This window comes from Paramisgurnus dabryanus, chromosome 4 (assembly GCF_030506205.2).
Source record: "Paramisgurnus dabryanus chromosome 4, PD_genome_1.1, whole genome shotgun sequence".
Taxonomy (NCBI): Eukaryota; Metazoa; Chordata; class Actinopteri; order Cypriniformes; family Cobitidae; genus Paramisgurnus; species Paramisgurnus dabryanus.
This window is the reverse complement of record NC_133340.1, coordinates 52,127,048-52,133,047: the sequence shown is the minus strand read 5'-3', so window position 1 is coordinate 52,133,047 and position 6,000 is coordinate 52,127,048.

The following is a 6,000-nucleotide window of genomic DNA, read 5'->3' as shown; positions in this document are numbered from 1 at the left end:
AGTGTTGGCATGGAATTCGCACTTCTCCGCCTTGACGAAAAGCTGGTTCTCAAAATCGCTGGAGGACCTTGCGCACGTGTTGGATATGTACCTGGAGGGAGAAAAGATGAGTATATCATCTATGTACACAAAGACAAAGCGGTTGATCATGTCACCCAACACAGCGTTAACGAGGCCATGGAAGACAGCAGGCGCATTGGTCAATCCAAAGGGGAGAACCAAGTACTCATAATGCCCTGATGGAATGTTGAAGGCTGTCTTCCACTCATCACCTCCATGGATGCGGACCAGGTGATAGGCATTGCGTAGGTCTAGTTTGGTTAAGACCTGGGCTCCCTGTAATAACTCAAAGGCAGAAGACATGAGAGGTAAGGGGTACTTGTTCTTAACAGTAATCTCATTCAGACCTCTGTAGTCGAAACAGGGATGCAAGGAGCCATCCTTCTTCTGTACAAAGAAGAAGCCTGCACCGGCCGGGGAGGAAGAGTGGCGAATGAGCGCAGACTGTAGACAATCGCGGAAGTATTTGTCCATGGCCTCTCTTTCAGGACCTGACAAGGAGTACAAGTGACCCTTAGGCTGAGAAGTGCCCGGGAGGAGGTCGATGGCACAGTCGTAGGATCGATGCGGAGACAGGGAGGTGGCTCGCAATTTGCTGAACACCGAGCGCAGATCATGATACTCCTCCGGGACCCCAGCCAAATCGGCGGCCTTGACCTGAAAAAAAGCAGAGACAGAGACAGGAGGCAAAGCAGGACCAAGACAAGACACATGACAATAAGGACTCCAAGCTAAAACAGAGTTATTAGCCCAATCCACATGAGGGTTATGCTGTGACAACCAAGGATGCCCTAAAATTATGGGAGTTTTGGGGGAAACGAGGATGTACAGCCTTAACGTCTCACAATGGTTCCCAGAAAGAAAAAGGTTAACATGAGGGGTGACGTGACTTATGGTGGTGAAAAGGGAACCCGCCACCTGCCAGACAGGGATGGGTTGAGGGAGCAGGAGAGTAGGGATTCTCCACCTTCGGGTGGGGCAGCGTCAAGAAAGTTCCCCTCAGCCCCAGAGTCAATAAAAGCCTGACCAGAGTGTTCCTGACCCTCGAAGATGAGCCGACAGGGCAGCAGGGTGCGAGAGGTAGGGGAGGAAACTGGAATCGCGCCCACCTGTACTCCCCGAACTACGGGTGAGCGTGCCCTTTTAATGGGCAGAGGGCAGCCTGATGGCCTGGAGCTCTGCAGTATAGACAGAGATCTTGGAGGAGGCGCTGCTCCTTCAGTTGTGGTGTGAGGCGGGTGCGCCCTAGCTGCATAGGCTCGGACTCGCTAGCTTGGGGTGGAGTGACAGAGGGGGTGACCTGGTCACGGGTTCGCCAGGATGGCGGGGAACGCTGGCGAAGACGGCGTCGCTTTAGTCGGCTCTCAACTTGGAGGCACAAATTGGTGAGTTCCTCCATGTCCAAGGGTATGTCAAGGGTGGCAATCTCATCAGCGATGGTGTGGTGCAGACCCTCAAGGAAGCGTGCTCGCAGAGCCGCCTCGTTCCAACGACAGGCTGCCGCCAGTGTGTGGAACCGAATAGAGTATTTGGTTATGGTCCTCGTCCCTGGGTAAGCTGGGAAAGTTGGGATGCTGCCTCATCCCCACGAGCTGAGCGGTCAAACAGACGGGTCATCTCAGATCGAAAATCCTCAAAGCAGGAACTGCACGGAGAGTGTGACTCCCATACAGCTATACCCCTGTCGCGAGCCTGCCCAGTGAGGAGATTGAGGATGAACGGCACCTTCGACTCCTCCGTGGCGTAGCAGCGAGGCTGGAGCGCAAACACCAGAAAGGGGCGGCAGGCATTGGGAGCTCCGTCATACGGTGGTGGTGTGTTGGTGTGGGGTTCATGTTCAGGAGGGCGGTGAGTGTGGACCGCAGCCATGGGCCCATGACTGGCGACGATCTCTTGCATCTCATGGAGGGCTGCACGCAGCTCTGCGACCTGATTGGTGAGCCCTTCGACTTCCTGATAGGTGGCGGAGAGGCGTGAGGCCTGATGGCCGAGCATGACGCCCTGCTGCTGAACAGCTGTACGGATAGGATCCATCCCTACTGGGTCTCTGGGTTAGTCAGTCCATTCTGTCATAATGGATAGAGAGGAGGAGACCCAGATGCAGGGAAAAAACAGAAATTTTATTTAATGGCTCAACAATAAACTGCACAAGAAAAATAATAGACTTGGTCCTCTTCGGGTCACAGAGGGGTGCCACCTCCGGGCAACCAGGCGCAGCGTGGAGACACTCGGCCCACCAATCCACAGGGGGAGGAGCTAGCCGACAGAGCAAGGGACACACAGAGCAGTCCCCGACCCTAGACTGAAGGACAGCGCAGCTGGGAGATCACACGACCCGTGAGCCCAGACAGGCAGTGGTTAAATTGGGCCGGAGCTCACCGGAGCGCAGCTCCGCCTCCTCAGGTCCACAACACACCCTGCCGGAGCTCAGCTCCGTCTCCTTCAGCAACAGGGTTAAATTGGGCCGGGCCAAATATTTGTAACGACATTCGAGTCGCGGTCGGTCGGGTCGTTTGAAATAAAGATGCCATTTAAACCTTTGTAATTTTGGATGGGATTAGTTTTACGGGGGACCTCTGAGAAAATCATGCTTCTCAGAGGTACACTGTGATTTTTATCCCGTCCGAATCGGCCATGTCTGTGTTTTTCTTTGCAACCTCTGTAAAAATTCCAGAGCAATTTACTTACTGTTTTTCGCCAAACTCAGAGGTCTTTTAATAAATGTAATCCCGCCCGGATGCAAATATCTGTGTCTGCTCGCAATATCCTTTGAAAAAGCGGTTCTTTTGGTGTTTTGGCCAACGCAATCTGCTGGATAGGTCTTGAGTTCCATTCATACAGATATTAATGTTTTTTTTTTCATTTGGCGGAATAAAATAATTAAATCAAGACGAGCTGAATATCATCCACTGTTAAGACTAAACACTGTAATATCAGTAACGTTATAAGGAATAAACTCAACCTTATTTTGTTTCACTCTGGTAATGGTAATTAATAAAGATAATAAATTGTTACTAATCATTATTTCTTAATTTGGGTTTTTTAAAAGCAGCCAGTTATATAAAACATGTAGGCTACTTTATATGATTTGTATAAGTTATTTTGATTTGTTAAAATTAAATTAATAAAGTTCTGTAGGCTAATAATTTTACATTTAAAGCAAAATATCAAACATAAGGCGGCAAACACGCATATCCAGAGCACGTGATCTTCTGCAACGCTAAAACGCATGAAACAGACGCTCCTATCTCAGGAATAGCATGAGAATTTTTATTCCGTCCGAATCGGCCAAAATCACAGATGTCTTTTTTGCGGTCCAAGTTGCGGGCGGGTGCCGGTTGTTAATACATTGACCCGCGCATCACTGGTACGCAGCCCCGCGTCTTATTCAGATCCTCAAGAATGCGCATTCGCACAGGATCATGACATTACACATTGTAGAGATGAGAGATAGAGAAGTAAGAGGGTTGCACACGTCGAGAAAACTTAATCTAGAAACAAATGATTAAAGTATAGCCATATCACTCATCTCATTACAATATGTTAAAAGATAACACTGAACTTATTGTATAGTTTAATAAAAAAATTTACTTTGATTATACAAATCAATAACAACCTAACTATAGTGATTGTTTTACTAACTGCTGACCAGCTTATCTCTAATTTATAAGACATATTTATGCTGATTCAGTATGTCGTTTTTTCTTGTTAATTTAATCTTTTGGGTTATCTTATGCTTAGAATTAGTCAAGGAGGTTGAGTCTTATACCTTCTTTCAAACTTTGATCAATTGTGCATAATAACATGAGCAAAAAAAAGCATATAGAGTGTCAGACTCATATGTGCATAATTTAAAGTTCAGGTTTTAAAGTTTGGATCAACCTCAGGCACAGCTTTAAAGCTGAAACTTGTAAGTGAATTTATCTTTGTTTAAATAACTACTCAACCTTACCTTACACATTAATACTGGAAAAAGAGCCCCTTTTGTGTAAAACACACACTGTAAAAAATTGCTGTTAAAAAACAGCCAAATTTAACAGAATGATTCTGTTTTTTAACAAAAACAGAAGTATACTGTTAAATTCTGCATTCTGTAAAAAAACAGTTTTCAGAATAATGTGAATTTACAGCCCTGAGAGTCCACCGTTAAAGACTGCGTCCCAAATTACACCATACACCCTCATTCTTTATTCCCTACATTAGTTTCCTTATGATCCACCTGAAATCAAGTCAATGAGTTCAAGTACTGAAGCATTAATGATGGACACCTGCTGCTAATAAACAGAATCACTGAAGAAAAGATAAACAAAAAAGAGAAGAGATGAGCAGAAACACTTACAGACACAAAGACTTTGATGAACATCAACTGAAAATAACACAACACATTAAATCTCTCCATATATCATCATCATTCATCATCATCATTAATCGGCTGCGAACAAAACGGGTTTGCAGTCGGTCACAAGTTTTCTCCATTCTGTTCGATTGCTAGCAGCTCTTCTCATCTCGTCAGCAGTTGGTGGCATGTCGTTGTTAATTAGCAGAGGTGTAAAGTACTTGAGTAATTTTACTTGATTACTGTACTTAAGTATTATTTTTGGGGATTTTTACTTTACTTGAGTACAATTTAAAATCAGTACTTTTACTTTTACTTGATTACATTATTTTAAGAAAAAAAGTACTTTTTACTCCTTACAATTTTATTTACAGTCAAAAAGTACTTATTTTTTAGAGATCACTTTATTTTCCCTTACTCTTACCAAACCAATTGAATTGTGCTGACGGACAGTTTAATTTAAATGTTATTTATTTTCCTTGGCCGAGATATAGCGTGCCACTCTCTGAAATTCATACGGTCGTAGCAAAGGGTGTTCGCCCTTCGGGTCCCTTATCCTACCTGAGAGGGCCTTTTCAACGAGCCAACCCCCGACTCTCTAACCCTTTCTGTGGCCGACGGTCTCCTGAATTTCAAACGTTCGTGGCTCGGTCGCTTTAAGTCCTAGGCATTCGCCCTTGGCGTCCCTTATCCTGAGAGGGCCTTTCCAATGAGCCCACCTTGATGCTCTAACCCTTTCCCCGGCTGAGATACAGTGGTCATTCCCCTGATTTTCCCACGACCGTAGCTTGGATGCCTTTGGGTCGCTTATACCCGAGGGGACTTAAGGTGCCCGAGCTACAGCCGTGGAAAAAATCGGGGAAAGGACCACCGTATCTTGGACGGGGAAAGGGCTAGAGACTCATGGGGGGCTTGTTGGAAAGGCCCTCTTGGGTAGGATAAGGGACCCGAAGGGCGAACGCCTTGGACTTAAGGTGCCTGAGTTAAGGCCAAGGAAAATTCTGGGAAGGGTTGACCATATCTCGGCCCGAGAAAGGGCTATAGACTCGCGAGTGGGCTCGTCGGATGAAGATTTTTTCGCTTCTTTGAAACCGACAACACATTAAGCCAGCTAAAAGTTGGATGGATATCTGGCCTGAGTTTCAGACACCAGGAAGTCTCTGCTCACGTTCACTGCTATTTGCAGCCTCTCTATCAAGACTAAGACCTTGTTCACGCTGTCCGTCCAAATCTAATTTTGTTGCATGTCTGACTGGACAGACTCACTGTCCACATTGTGTATCACAACTGTTTAGATCCGATCTGTGCGTCCTGTTGGGTTTTGGAATTTTCTGGATTATCTGCAGTGTTTCTATGGCAATGACGTCACACTGGCACAACAATCGTGTTTACATTTTGCGTGACGCAACAGCATTACGTAACCGAAAAGCTACAAAAATACGATCAGAGCGGTCAGACTTAAATGTATTTCTGGAAATGTGATTTGAAAAGTATTTCAAACCACCTCTGGATATAGCTTGAAGCAGAAAAGAAAAAAACAGATTTCATGTGGTTTTTAGCCGTTCACACGTTCTAAATGTGATTGGGTTCCAATCGAATATGAA